The sequence below is a fragment of the Uloborus diversus genome, chromosome 10 (genome assembly GCF_026930045.1).
Source record: "Uloborus diversus isolate 005 chromosome 10, Udiv.v.3.1, whole genome shotgun sequence".
Classification (NCBI taxonomy): domain Eukaryota; kingdom Metazoa; phylum Arthropoda; class Arachnida; order Araneae; family Uloboridae; genus Uloborus; species Uloborus diversus.
Genome location: NC_072740.1, coordinates 18,928,646 through 18,944,203, shown reverse-complemented (window position 1 = coordinate 18,944,203; position 15,558 = coordinate 18,928,646).

Genomic DNA, 15,558 nt, shown 5'->3' with positions numbered 1-15,558 from the left:
TGCCGCTGTAACATGTTTTTGGAATTGTAAAAAAAGCAAGCACATTGAAGCAGTGATGAGAAGTAAAGAGAATAAGTGGATATTTTCAAGATTTGAGTAAAATGCGTTTCAATTTGCGGTCCTAGGTAGACTTTCATTAATTTCTTTTTCTGAATCGTGCTGCATAGCAGAACCTACCAGGGCTTCTAGTACAATCTCTTGCCCCAGGACAGAAGAGTGGCTCACCTGACTTTTGTACTGGTTATCTCTAAATTTTTAATTTTAGCACTTACATCCCTTTGCTTCTCACTGACTCATATAACCTTCACAACTGCATCTCAGACCACTGTTTCTGGTCACAGCACAAAGCATCTATTCTTAGTCAACTGTTTCTGGTCAAAACACAAAGCATCCACTCTTGGACAACTATTTCGGACATTCTCAGTAGATGTCTGCTTGCATGTATAAAAAATTTATTGGTAGGGTAGACCGACCAGTGAGTGAACACCACCCAGTGAATGAACAGCGCGTCATTTTCTTTTTTTTTAATAAGCTTCCTTTTTTTTTTCTAAATAAATTCACTACAAAAGCGTTCTTTATTGATATTCTAAGCTATCTGACACCTGATTGGTTAATTTGGATACGCATTTTTTTCCTGAAAAAATTTTGAAATTTTTACTGCCGTGAATCTTTCTTTTTCTCTTTCAAAGTAATAAGACTGGTTTCGTGCTATCAATTATTTTCATAAATATTATTTTTGTTAATAAATTTTATTTTTCAACTCTATGAAAGAAAAATTTAGTATACATATTTAGGCTATGGATTTAAATTGTTTCAGTCAATGCAGAATGCGTAGATTTTCACGTAGAGGGGTGTTCAGTCACTGGGTACAAAAAATTGCGAAAACCCAGTGAATGAACACTGGCAAAACTTCTTTTGATTTAAAAATAAATTTGAAGTTTCTTTTCATTTTCGTACTTTTTTGTAATGCAGCTAGTTTTATATGCTTATTTATTTATGTATTTCAATATATATTTTATTATTTCTTTATTTTTGTCTTCGCAAACAATGCACTTTTTACTGAGTTTTATCTTTTATCTATCTATATCTCAATCTGTATATTACCCTACCTACCTACATATCTATCTATCTATCTATCTACTTATCTATTTTACCGCTCTCACTATCTATCTACCTATATATCAATCTATCTATATGTCTGTCTGTCTCTCTCTGTCTGTCTAGAGTTCTACCTATCTGCATGAACCTATCTCTACTTATCTATCAATCTAACTATATATCTACATTTATCTATCTATATCTTGATCTCCCTTGATAGATAGGCAGGTAGATAGAGAGATAGATAAATAGAAACATATATACAAATAGAGAGAGAGAATAGATAGGTAGATATGTATGTGTGCTTGTATATAGATAGATAGATAGATAAATAGATAGAGGAAGATATAGAGATAGATATATTAAAAGTAAGAGGTAAATAGATATATATGTAGATAAATATAGAGATATAATAGGTAGGTAGATAGATAGGTAGATATATTGACAGGCAGATAGATCGATAGATAGATATAGATAGGTAGATAGACTGATAAAGAGATAGGAAGATGGGTAGATAGACTGCTAAAGATATAGATAGATAGGTAGATAGATAGACAGGTAGATAGACAGGTACATAGATTGACAGGTAGATAAGCAGGTAGATAGATAGATAGATAGATAGATATATTAGGACAATAGATTGGTAGATATTTAGAGGTACAGACAGATAAATAGTTAGATAGTTAGGTAGATAGACAGATAGATAGATAGATAAGTAGATAGATAAGTAGATAAGTGGAGAGATAAGTAGATAGATAGATGGATATATAAATAGATATATAGATGGATAGATAAATATATAGTGGCTAGATATAGATAAGTAGATAGATAGCTAGATAGAAAAATAGATAAGTGCATAGATAAATAGGTAAATAGACAAAGAGATAGACCGATAGATATGTAGACAGAAAAATATGCTTTTAGATTAACCGATAGATATGTAGATAGACAAATAGAGACATAGATAGATATATCGAAAAATAGGTAATAGATTAGTAGATAGTAATACAGAAAGTAATATAGATAGATGGATAGAGATATAAAAAGATAGATATAGATAGATAGATATAGATAGATAGATAAATAGATATAGATAGATAGATAGCTAGATCTCAAAGAAACTTAGTTTCTTTTTGAATCAAAATTTATCATGTTCATTCACTGGACCAATTTGTGTTCATTTACTGGTTGGAGGTGTTCATTCACTGGGTCATTATGCCATTTTTCTTTAAACACCTAAAAAAGTCGGAAGCGGTACCATTTAGGTTCCCGGGATTTTTTTGAGATATTTACATAGATCAATTAAAATGTTTTAACTATCACGATCTGTATAGTATAGAATTTAAAATTACTAGGATTTTTTAAAAATGAAATTGTGCTTAGCTGTTCATTCACTGGTCGGTCTACCCTACCCCATATTAGAAAGTATCGTCATATTTGGTGAATTAACCCTATAACACTTCCAGCTTCTTTTATATGTATTAACATAATGACAAAAAAGAATAAAGATATCGACACCTATACTATTTATTTGTAATCCTGCTTAACAAAAGGCACATAAAATATGCTCTAAGATCATGATAATATCGTAAATTTCTGCTCCCCACATTTACGATATTTTTTGACATGCATAATTTATTTAATACAACACACCTGAAATAATTTTTACTGAATTAAATTCCGCGCTTGACTCATCATCAACAAACAAAAATAAAAACTTTCAGAGGAAAAAATCTAATCTTTTTTAAATGAAGGCAGAAATTTCAGATATTTACATAAAGCGCTACTATAAAATCGTTTTATGTATATCTCAGAAAACTGTCAACAAAGATACCTACCTTTTCATGACAAAACTAAATTCGGTTTTTTGTTCGGTGTTTATTTCGTTTTATTATGAATAAGAAGAGTTTTATAGTTAGAAACAAAGAACTGCATTTACGTATAGTACTCTGAAAGAGAAATAAAAATACACAATAACACGAAATTGCATTGTTTTTGAGACGACTAAAATATCACGATTGTGCGACGCATAAAATTATACTTAGAAATAGCAAGAAAGTACCGTTTAAGAGCAGCGGCAACGTCCAGCTGAATAAGGCTTCAGAGAAAGCAGAAAACACTCTTTTTCCAATTTATTTTCATCTGTTCTCATTAAATCCTCAACCACTGTTATTTAAACAAAAGCATTGGGTAAAAAGATGAGAAAATGTTAAGAACCTTTCTTATTATTTTCGCACTACATAAATACTTCTTTACTTCAAAAAAATATATGTTAAAGATTTTTGACACGAAGCAAACCAGTAAGAATTAGTAAATATTAGAAACAGCTATTAGAGACAACGAACTGCATTTATTTTCAACTAACTTGCACTCTGAAAGCGGAATACAAATATAAATAATACAAAATTGCATTGTTTTTGAGACAATGAAAATATTGCGGTTGTGCGACGCATAAAATTAAACTTAGAAATAGAAAGAAAGTACCGTTTAAGAGTAACGGCAACGTTCATTTAAATAAGGCTTCAGAGAAAGCAGAGAATTCTTTTATTCCAATTTATTTAGATATATTATCATACAACCAAAGACTACTGTTATTTAAGGGGTCCGGGACACAAAAATCGTCAAATTTTGCATTTTTTTTTAATCATTTAAAAACAAATTTCTTTTTTTTTTCTGTTTAAAATATCGTTTGAATCTTGTTTCTATCTTAATTAGAACAAAATGTATAATTATTTTTGCTGCTTGCATTTAAGTAATATTATTCTTAACTTAAAAAACTTTAAACGCGTTTTTCTCCATGATGCGAATTTTCCCGACTCTTTGTATTCAAACTCTTATAAGTCAAGAACTGATAAAGATAAAACAATGAAATTTCGAGCATAAGTTATTAAAACAGTTTACTTTAGTTTTATTTCGGCAAATTTGAAAAAAAAAAAACGTTTACTTCAAAAGATGTGACTTTTTGAAAAAAAGTATCTTAGAATTTTTCAAATTTTCATTCAAGTATTTTTTATTTTTTATTGGCTTAATATTTTTTTAATCGCCGAGTAAAATTTAAAGCTTAGATATTTGTGCATAGGTTTTTTTTAAAAAATTGAAAATTGATCAAGAATATTTTGAGTTTTAGCGATTTAAAGCAACATTATTTTTTTCAAAAAACAAATTAAATTTAAACTAAAAAAAACTGCTTTTAAATATTTTTGTCATGATTTTGCGTATTAAATAGATGGTGAATCAGTGCAAAAAATTTCAAAACTCTAAACTGTTTAACAATTTTTTTTTTCAAAATGTGTCCCGGACGCGAATTGAGAAACACAACCGCGTACGCAGGTCGCACAGATGGCGCTACGATCGATTGGCGAGGAGAAAAGTTCGTGAAGGGATTCATCGCCAACCTTCGAGTCGCACGCGCAAGTCGCGATTGCCGCAGGAATGTTTGCTGCAGGATAAAAATGGACTTATATTGCCTAATAGTACCAAACTTAATTATATCGATAGGCATGAATCAGCTAAAATTGCTTTAGGTCCCAAATGTCCAGCTCCTAATTTTTTTTCTTGACTTAACTGAAACATCATCTCTGAGATGGAACTTAAAAATGTCATATTAGACAGTGAAGTCAATGAAAGCAGTGACACTCTTGACTATAAAGAAATCAAAAACGAAATACAGGCTGCCTCTATTAGTTCTCAAATTATTAATGCTTCAGCTGAAGATAAGCAGTTATTTGTACACGAATTAAAAAGACTAGTGTCATATGAAAATATTGACAAAACAAAATTAACAAAGTTGGCTATTTGATCAATATCATAACGGGCACATAATTGAATCAAAAATTAAATTTAATAAGTAAAATTTTTTCACCCAGACGGAAAGGTAGAAAAATAAAACTTAAACCGACATCTATTTCAAGAAAGGAATGCTTAAAGGGTCAAACAGAATCCCCGCAGGAGGACCCTTTAAGTGCAAAGCACAATATAAAGCCAAAAGAAATCGTAATCTAACTCAAAAAATAAATTTTAATAGAGGTAATGCAAAAAGCCATAGCTTTTTGTATTATTATTATTATTTTTTTTAAATAAAAGTAATACAATTATTTGTTTCTCCTTTTTAGTAATTTTGCAAAACTCTAGCTTGTGCACCGAAAAGAACATTTTTCAAACATTTTTTCCCATTTAGAACTACAGATCATAATAAAAACAAAAATATACATGTGTTATGACTTAAAACGTAAACAAATATATTAGATACAAAAGGCAAGCAATGTAAGAAGAATTTTCTAAATCATAATTAACAATTTCTAAAAGCACTTTTTAATAATCTTGCAAGATATATGCAGCATTTAAATCTTTTATGTGCAATTATTACACGGATTTCAATTAAAAATTCAATGGAATTATAAAATTAGCATAATAAATTAAACAATACATTTCTCCCTCTAATTAAATAATCACTTCATTTTTAATACATTCTAAGACAGTTATTTTTCCTTTCTCTCTTAGAACCATTTTGTATGAGATAAAAGGAATATTGTTTTAAGTGTAAATTCTACTAGATGTAGGTTTCTAATTGATATCTATTATTTGAGAGTAGATAAGTTAAAAAAAAAAGAACTATTTTATCTTAGATGCACAGAAGGAAAGAATGGGATCCTCATATCATAGGATGCAAGAAACAACTTGCTAATTTTGTTCAAGGTTAACTGCTAATGATATTTGTGTGTGTACACCCTCGACTATGATTTCCAAAGACAATGAACACAAAATTAATTTGGTGACCTGTTCTGCTTATGCTAAAATAATAAAATGTTTTGATATTTATATATTGATGCACCCAAATTAAATTTAGGGTTATAGTACCTGTACCTCTGAGCTAGACTATCGTTAGTCCATTTTCGCTGCTTTTCAAGAGAGAGCGAAAACGTTTGTCTGAGGCATAGAAAGGATGGAACTTGCGCTCTTTAAATGCAGCTAAATATTTGTGAAGGAATGTCTTTCATAGAATTAGGATCTCATATGTTGACACAGAATGATATTCTACATTCAATGCAGTAATAAAGTGAGGATTCCAAATTTTTGGACTCATGTTAGTCTGGCTCTGAGGTGTAAAGTTACGATACAAGATATACGACATACAAGGTGACCAAAGAATATGGAAAAGCTTTGAAAAGGGTCAGAAGGGCATATATAACAGCATCACAGTCCAGATATGCGATATGAAAGAGGTAGCGGGCGACATTGTGTAGGACAGTTAAAACACGAAGGCTTTTTGTTGGTGGGGATTCATAGAGCATGCTGTACTATAGTATGAACATCTCATTACTGTTCAATAGAATGCAATCTGCATCAGCATAAACAACATGTTCTGCATTTGTTTAGCAGTATTATAGCACTATGTGCTTTATAAAATATCGATGCAGACAGCTTCTCAGTATATTTCTTCGACTACCGAGCAAAGTACCCTCTACAACTTTCAGCCTGTCTCAGCACACAACAGAAAAATACAAGGGAGAGGTACATCCCCACCGGTAAATTTTTAATATTCGAAAAGTTCAAGAAAGTCCTTTTTAGGCTATCTTTGATGCTAACAGGTCAAGATATGTAGTAAAGGATACGTAATGAAATCAATCGCCCCTCCCTTGAAACATTTGTCCTTGCAACATGCTTTTTATTGTGCAGTGTTCTCAGTGCTCGTTTCAAGCGCCCCCTTTTTTCCCTTCACACTTCATTCAAAACTTCGAGATAAAAAAATATTCGAGTAATACGTTTCGAGTTATCGAGACTATATGATATTCTTACAGCCCATTTCTAACCTTGGTGATGATTTTCATTTTATTTAATGTCACTGTGTTCGGTCATTGTCCTATCGAAGTTACTCACAGTCGAGTCTCGATAATTCGCAGAGTTATTACTCGAATACACCAGGGGTGCCTACCTAGGCGGGGGGGTGAGGGTAGTCATGGCGCAGAGTGCGACATTAAAATTTTTAGGGGGTAGGGGCTGTTTTGAGGGGTATTTTTAACTTTTTTTTGGGGGGTGGAGCTTCCCGATATTTAGGGGGAGTGCGCCCTTGCTCTTAGGGGATGGGCACCCCTGAATATAACCTTCACCTCAAACTTTTCACTGGGCCCTAAAATCTTGAGAATACTGTAGGAACCTCTTATAACTTGAGCTACCAATAACTCGAAGCTTTCTACCGGTCCCTTGAGACTTCGATTTATCGAGATTTGAAGTTTAAAACGTGGTTTTGAAGAATTAATTTCTAATGTTAAGCAATTTCCAGTTTAAAAACTGAAACACTCTTGATTTTCATCGCAACGGCAATCCAACCCAGAACTTTCCGATGCAAAGAAGAAATTCCCGGAAGAATATTACAATGTCAATAAAGATATGTCCGCAGGTCTAAAAAAAGCAAATGTTTGTAGCAAAATAACTCATTTTGACACCACATCCATTCAAACGTGGTTTTAAAGAATTTTAATTTCTAATGTTTTGTAATTTTCAGTCGAACAAATTGAAACATTCTTAAGTTTCATCTCAACGACAGTCCAACACAGAACTTTCACATGCAAAGAATAAATTCACAAAATAATATTTCAGAAATACAATGTCAATAAAGTTTTGTTCGTAGGTTAAAAAACATCAAAGTTTGTAACAAAAAAACCGATTTTGACCACACACCCATTCATATCACATAATCAACGAAATACCAACAACAAAGGTAAAAAAACAGACATCACATCATTACGCACGCGCAAGTACCTCAAAAGCGAAATCGCTTTCTTGGCGCATTTACGCGAGGAGTCGAACCGCGCCAAATGAAATGCGCTCGTAGCGCCATCTGTACGACCTGCGTACGCAGTCGTGTTTCTAAATTCGCGTCCCGGACACGCTTAAATAAAAACATTGCTTAAAAAGATGCAAAAATGTTAAGAGCTTTTCTTATTATTTTCGCATCATATAAATATTTCTTTACTTCAAAAATAAATTATGTTAAAGATTTTTGACACGAAGCAAACCAGTAACATTAAGTAAATGTCAGAAACATCCGTTAGAGACAACAGACTGCATTTATTTTCAACGAACTTGCACATTGAAAGCGAAATAAAAATATACAATAATACTAAATTGCTTTTTTTTTGAGACAGTGAAAATATCGCGGATGTGTGACGCATAAAATTGTACTTAGAAATAGAAAAAAAGTACCCTTTTAGAGCAGCGGCAACGTCCATTTAAATAAGGCTTCAGAGAAAGCAGAAAATTCTCTTCTTTCAATTTATTTTGATGTGTTCTTATTCAACCAGAAACCACTGCCATTTAAATAAAAACATTGGGTAAAAAGATGCGAAAATATTCAGAGCTTCTCTTAAAATTTTCGCACTATATAACCTGTCACCTGTAGGAGACACTAACAAAAAATGCCACCAAGATAAACGAAAATGCGTCAAAGCTGTATTAGTAACTTTTCTTTTTAGTTGACCGACTGACAAGTAGATAGATAGATAGTAGATATAGATATATATTTTATTGACAGATATTCATTTATAACTTGCTTGAATTCAAATAAAAATAGCATTTTCTGAACAAAAGAAAATTATAAATGCACCGGAAAGTGCCATAACTTTTAATTATTTTTACAGTAAAAAATGATTAAATATGCTGCTGAAATCTTTAAATATTGTGTCTCTTCAGGTGAGATTATCAATTTCGCACTCAAACCTTCCTTTTCTGATTTAGAATACTAATGTTGTCGCTTCTCGTGAGACAATAGTTTTCTTAAATTTCAAAAGTCAGATAATTTATCATTTTTCTGTACTTTTCGATGTGTTTAGAAACAATTAATACGAAAAAATGTAAAATTTATTATTTAAAGTCGGTCTAAGATCTGAGGAATATATATAAATAATAGCAATATTTTCTCTCTTCTTCACTTCCAAAAAAAATAAAGGATAAAAATAAAAGCAAGGTTAAAGACTTTTGACTTCTGCCAACCTGGTTTGACAAGGAAAGATGCTCTTCTTAACTAACACAATTACTACTGATATGAGGCAGTGAGAAGCAAAGGGACGTAAGTGCACATTTTCAAGTTTTGAGTAAAACGCGTTTAAAATTCCGGTCCTGGATAGGCTTTCATAGAAAAGTTTTTCTAAAGCACGCTGTATAGTAGCACCTACCATGGCCACCAGTTCCATTATTCTGGCCCCATAACAGAGGAGAGGTTCACCTAACATTTGTACTGGTTATCTCCAAATTTTTACTTTTAGCACTTACATTCATTTGCTTCTCACTGCCTCATATGATTGCCGTATTTACTCGTACAGAAATATTTGCATTTAACCCCCAAACTAGTTTTAAAGCAGAAAAATTCGGCAAAACATATTTTCGAAATGAATATCGTGGCCAGTTTCTTTTGAGTTATTTAAGCAGATTCCTGTTTACTAAAATATGACCTTGAAAATTGAAAGACTGGAATTTCCAACGTCTCGGAAGATAGTGAAGGTGATGTTTTGTGGAACGATTGATGCAGTTAGTACAGAATGATTTCTTATGATACATTTAAGAGAAACTTTCAGAAGTTTTACTAAAAAAAAATATCAAACCTTGCTATAAAAGAAATTAACCGCAAAGGTCAAAAAAAATGCCTACTCTTTTTTTTTTCAACTGACAGAAATTTTTTATTGAACTTCATATGGTTTGCAACGAATTGATAAGTTCGAAATTTTAATTGCACTAAGCATGGTAAATGCATTTTTATAAGCTTTTGCAAAAGCTTTCCGATAACCTGTAAATTGAAAGGAATCAATTTGCATATTTAACAAAGAAAAAAAAGAAGGTTAAAGAAAGAAATTACGACACTTGTGATTCCGTTCATATAAAATAGCAAAACAAAAAAAGAAAAAAAAGCGAAATATGTTGAAGCCTTTTGTATCTCACAAAAGTTCAACCGTTCCGTCCAGAATTAAACGAGCCTACTTTCTTACAACTCAAATCGGTTTCCTTTAATCATCTACATCTCTCTCTCTCTTTTGTCTTAAGCTGAAAATTCTTTTAAATAAATCTTACAAAAAACTATTTATAAAATCAAAATATATCTTTTTAATCGAAAAAGAAAACCATTCTTACTTTAAAAGCTATATGAAATCCGTTCGTTTCCAAAACTGTTAAGCGTTTGGTTTCAGTCAATTTTAACGAATAATTAACGTTTCATTCCGAATGTTTTAAGTACTAGAATTTGTTGAAATATTTATGCAAACAAGCGTTGGAATAGCAAATTGCAAAACTAAACTAGAACAAATATTGCTTCCAATTCATTCGAACCAGAATAAGTAGAAATATTGAATAAATAAATTGACAAATGAAGTAAGAGAAAAATTTTTATACTACACAAAAGCAGATAATTTTAAGATTTCTATGATATTGTTTTTTTAATTTAAATCGCTGCTAAATAAAAATGATAGAAACTTCATAAAATTTTGGCATCCCTAAAGAAATCCTTATGCAAGGCATGGGACAAAATATATCAGTAAGTGAGTTGCGGCCCATAGCCGAATATTTCTTGACACGTTTAATGCTTTGCATTAAGGCTAAAAGTAGCCACTTTGAAAATTTGTAAATATATTAGACGAAATAATGTATTCATATTATTTTGAAGTTCAGTCGTAATATTTTTATTAGCATTAAAGTTATGATGTATCATGTGTGTCTATTTTATTTCTTGTTGCCCTGTATATTTTTAAGAAGGTAAAGCCTATCTGACACACACCGCAAAATGAAACTAAGTGAATTTTTAACAAAAACAGATGAAATGCGCCATGTCTGTCTAGAATAGCGTAGGATTGAATCATAAAGACATGGAATGAAATTAAACCTGACTGAATCAAAAATTCAAGAATTAGTCAGATTTTACAGGTCAAAGAAATGTTGAATAGCTAACAATATCGATCGAACGGAAGATGATTGTTTATTTATGGATCAGAGCAACGATAATGATTAAAGTTAAACATGATTAGATGATGTTCCTTGAATATATATAAAGGTTAATGACAAATTTATCATGTCATCCAACAGGGAAAATAGTTAAGTTCAAAAGGTGCGTCTCAACTTTTAAATGAACACAATTTAGATGAGTGTAAATATATTACACTATTTATAAATCATCTTTTCTTTAGTTTTGAATGTCGCATATAACAGGCGTGTATACTAGGAATGGTCCGAAAATAAACGGAATTTTAATATACGGGTCGCTATAGCACGGATAAGTTGCATTTTGGGAGGTCTTAAAAAAAAGGGGGGGGGGGATTGAAATTGGATATTATCTTCCAATTGCACAGCGAGCCTAAAAATTCGAAAAATAGAGAATTTTATCGTTTTGATGTGGTTTTGTTTTTAAATTTCACTTCAATTTTTTTTTTTAATGCTATAAGACAAAAAAGTTACAACGAACACTATTATATTTGAAAAATAACTAATTTCTTAAATGGGATGATTACCAAATTAGAAAAAAAATATTCAAAACGGATTCTCCCTTTAAATCACACAACGCGCTTGATTTTTTTTTAAATTAACTATTTCAACGTTATTTCTCTCTCTCTCTTTTTTATAGTTTCCCAAAGTTTTTATAAGGTGTTTTCTTTTTTAACTAAAAAAATAGGTGAATTTGGGGCATAGTGAAATAGCGGGGCAAAGTAAATAGTGAAATATTTATTCTGCTTTTAGCGCCACTTAACTATAGTAGTATTTTAAATATGTAGTAACACATGTGGTCTATTCCAGTCAAGAAAAAAATATCTCTGAAAGTCAAAGAATATAATACAAGCAATTTTCAAAAATTGGTTCTCATAAATTGTAGTGTCTAAAAAGTCTTTTGTTATTATTAAAGAATAAAGTTTTTGTTATTAACATTTTAAGTATTAATTGAGACCTACTAATATTCAGTGTAGAATTTATTTGTTTAATATGTAGCTTATTTGTATTTAAAATGCTTTGTACAGTTAATCAAGTTCAATGGGGGGTGGGGGGCAAGTGAAATAAATAATTTTATTTAATTATTCAAGCCATCTACGGGTTCAGTTATTAATTATTTCCTCTACTCTTTCATGTAATATTTCCCTTATTTATTCATTCAATCACTTATTTTCGTTCGTTCACTACCGTAAATGCGGCCCTTCTTCTTTGGCCCGAATTGAGAAAAAGATACAACGCTCTCTGTACGCCTTCAATAAGCGATTTTGAAACATATTTGGACAGAATGCGTTAGAGAGCAGCCTCAAAGATTCACTAATGTATACCAAACAGTTTGATAGCTCTCCACAACGAGCAATACTACTGATTTTGTGTTCCTTGTGCTAACATGTGTCTTTATAAACTCCCAGACTTTTACCTGTAGACGCAGTTCTATATCACCTAAGATTTTGTTAAGTACTTATTTATGAGCACTATTCAATACTTCATGCTGTAGCACAGTTGTACTTATCATTTCTGTTGATGTTTTTATTTAAAAATTTCACAACAACAACGTATCTCCTAACCTAAACATTACGACCTACTTTGGCTCAGCATAAAAACTTCGAAAAATCCGTCAGAGAGACTTGGAAAAGAAAAGAAGAGCTAAAAGTAAAACTCTAAACAGGAAAAAAACAATAAAAATCCAGGAATTCTCAACAACGGATTAAGAGAGCGATTAGACTTAAATCCTTAGGGTTCAGTTACATGGCTTTTATTATGGAAGATAATAGGAACTAAACGTTGCAGGAGGTTTAGAAAACGTTGACCCAATTGCATCTACTCCTTACATATTTTGTTAAATTTGCTGGAAAGTTTATGGAATTTTGTTGTTGTAGAATGGTATGGAGCTCAGGTTTCCAGAGATAGCTGTTCATGCAAGAGAAGAAGGAGCTAATGTTGAGAGCAAAATGGAAAGCACCAAAAACTTTTGGAAATGACCGAAAATTTAGGTTATTTTGTTTTTCGAATGGTGTTACCTTAATAAAATTATTTTACCTCCAAAACTGATGAAAAGATGAATGTTCTCCGCCGGTAATTTCGGAGAAAATAACTAGTTATGCACATACATTTTTACAAAATTTTCATTTTCCTTCAAACATGTGGGACTCAAACTTCTTGTAAAATGTATTTTTCTTTCAAAAAAAAAAAAAAAAAAGTATTTCCTATGAACACACGTCTTTCTTTGGCTCTAGTTAGTTCTACAATGATTTCAAATAGGGTTAAATTAAGAGATCTTTAGATGTGTTTCCGCAGCTTGGAAATATGAATAGTTACAAAATTATTGAGAAAAGATGAGAAAAATTCCAAAACGTGGGCCAAAGTAGCCCGCGTTTACGGTATTTTGTTCACTGATTTATCTTTTTCTCATTTATTAACTTATTTATTTATGCATTTATTGTTCATTTCCTTTTTATTTTATTCTTTTATTTACTCATTTATTTTATCAAAAATGTTTTTAATAACCAAATAGAAAGTATTTCATTAGAAAAGTATTTAATTTTTCACTTTGCCCCATGAAAAAAAGAAGTGAAAATTTTCTACCTTTTTTTGGAGGTAAATTTCTAGCCAAAAATATAAATAATAATGTTTCAATGCAATGTTTTTGTGCAATATATCGTTCTTTCTTTATGTACCGTAATTTTCAGAATAAATTTTCAACTTGTTCATTTAAAAAAAAAAAAAAAAAAGATATCTTAACTAATTCACTTTGTCCCACATTTCCCTATATATTATTTAGGTTGAAAATAATTCTTTAAGGAGGGGGGGGGGGGGGGTTAATTAGAGAAAAATACTCAAAGATTAGCTTACAATCGATAAAGACTTTCCCTATTAACAAACAAGAGTGTTTTTCAAATACATTTTGCGAATTTTGAAAGTAACAGCTTAATTTTTTAATGCATCATGGTTTTTATAGTCAAAATGGTCGTCAAAAATTATGAATCATCAACTGCTTCGTTAAAAAAAACCATCCCCTAAATTATAGTCATTTTGACGTTAATGATGATCCTCAATAGTTGACAAAATGTGCTTTAAACATAAGAAAAAGGGGGAAAAAACTTTTCGTTAATTTTTATAAATTTAAGGATTCGGAAGGTGATCTCCAAGCAGATCAATTACGTTTCGTACATATTTTATTCGTATATAGTATTTTGAATAGTTCGTATATAGTTTTTTTTCGTTTCTTTTTTTTAGTACTACAGAATTAAAAAAGTTTTTAAAAACATTAGCAAACAAAGTAAAAGTTAAAAAAAAAAAAAAAAAACTGCAAAGAAGCTGAAGTTCTCCATTTTTTGGAACTTTTACGCTCGATGTCAGATTTGAAGAAATTATCCAATTTCAAAAGGGAAAAAAAAAATTGTTTTTTTGCTTACAATTTTTGTCAATCGCAACTTTTCCATCCTTATGGTGGAGCGTGCATTGAACAACAGTCGGAAAATTGTGAGCGGGGAATCAGTTACCCGTGAAAAGAGAAAACATCTAAAATCTTCAAGTCAAGCCAACAAGTCAAAGAGGAAATCCCAACGACAGTAGTCGGACATGAAAGGAGACCACACACATCTTCCTACTGATGCCAACGACAAGGATGACGAGTTTGTGGTTCTTGTGTTTGATAAATCTGATGATAGCAATGTAATATGCATATTTTACGACAGATTCTTTGCAAATGACATTACAGGAGAAGTGTGGATTCTCTGCTGCAAGGCTAGACATCTCAGTGTGTGGGATGGAAAAAAAAGGTTTACTACATTTGTAACTTCTGCATCTAAAACATGAATTTTTTTATTTTTATTTTTCATAAAAATATCTAAAATGATATTTAATAAAATTTTTCAGTTAAAATTTCATGATTTTTATTTATTTTTAAGCGATAAAATAGTTTTTCCTCAAGTGGCGCGTTTTTGGACCACCTCTTCAAAAACATGATTTCGTCGTTTTTCGTAATCATGAAGTTTTAAAACACTTAAAACAGGTGTAATGGTTTTTGAACCCTAAGATCACCTTCATGAATGTTTTTAAGAGTTATTGACGCTAAAATTATCCCTTTAGCGTGCACAGGTAAATCAGTAGGTAGAAAATAAAAGTGGTGGCCCGTTTTTAGACCACTTCCTCTACCTGGTCAAAAGTAAAAACCTAACAATTTAAAACACGCACACATATAAAGATACCCAGGACGTATGTTCCCTGTTAAATCCGTCTTACAACATATGACACGAGTATTGCATTGGAAAGATGTAGATAGACACATTCGTTCCGTCACGAAAATGAATGACCAACAATGGGCAGAAACATGTTGTGATTCACAAAGCGTGCAAACGAATTGAGACATAACATAGGCAATTCAACTTTTTTTTACGGCATAAAATAGCTGCGGTAAAGGGAAAATATGGCTTGATTTCTTTCATCATATTTAACTACAACTTATTTGATGTTGTCATTGCATAACAGAGGTACGGTACT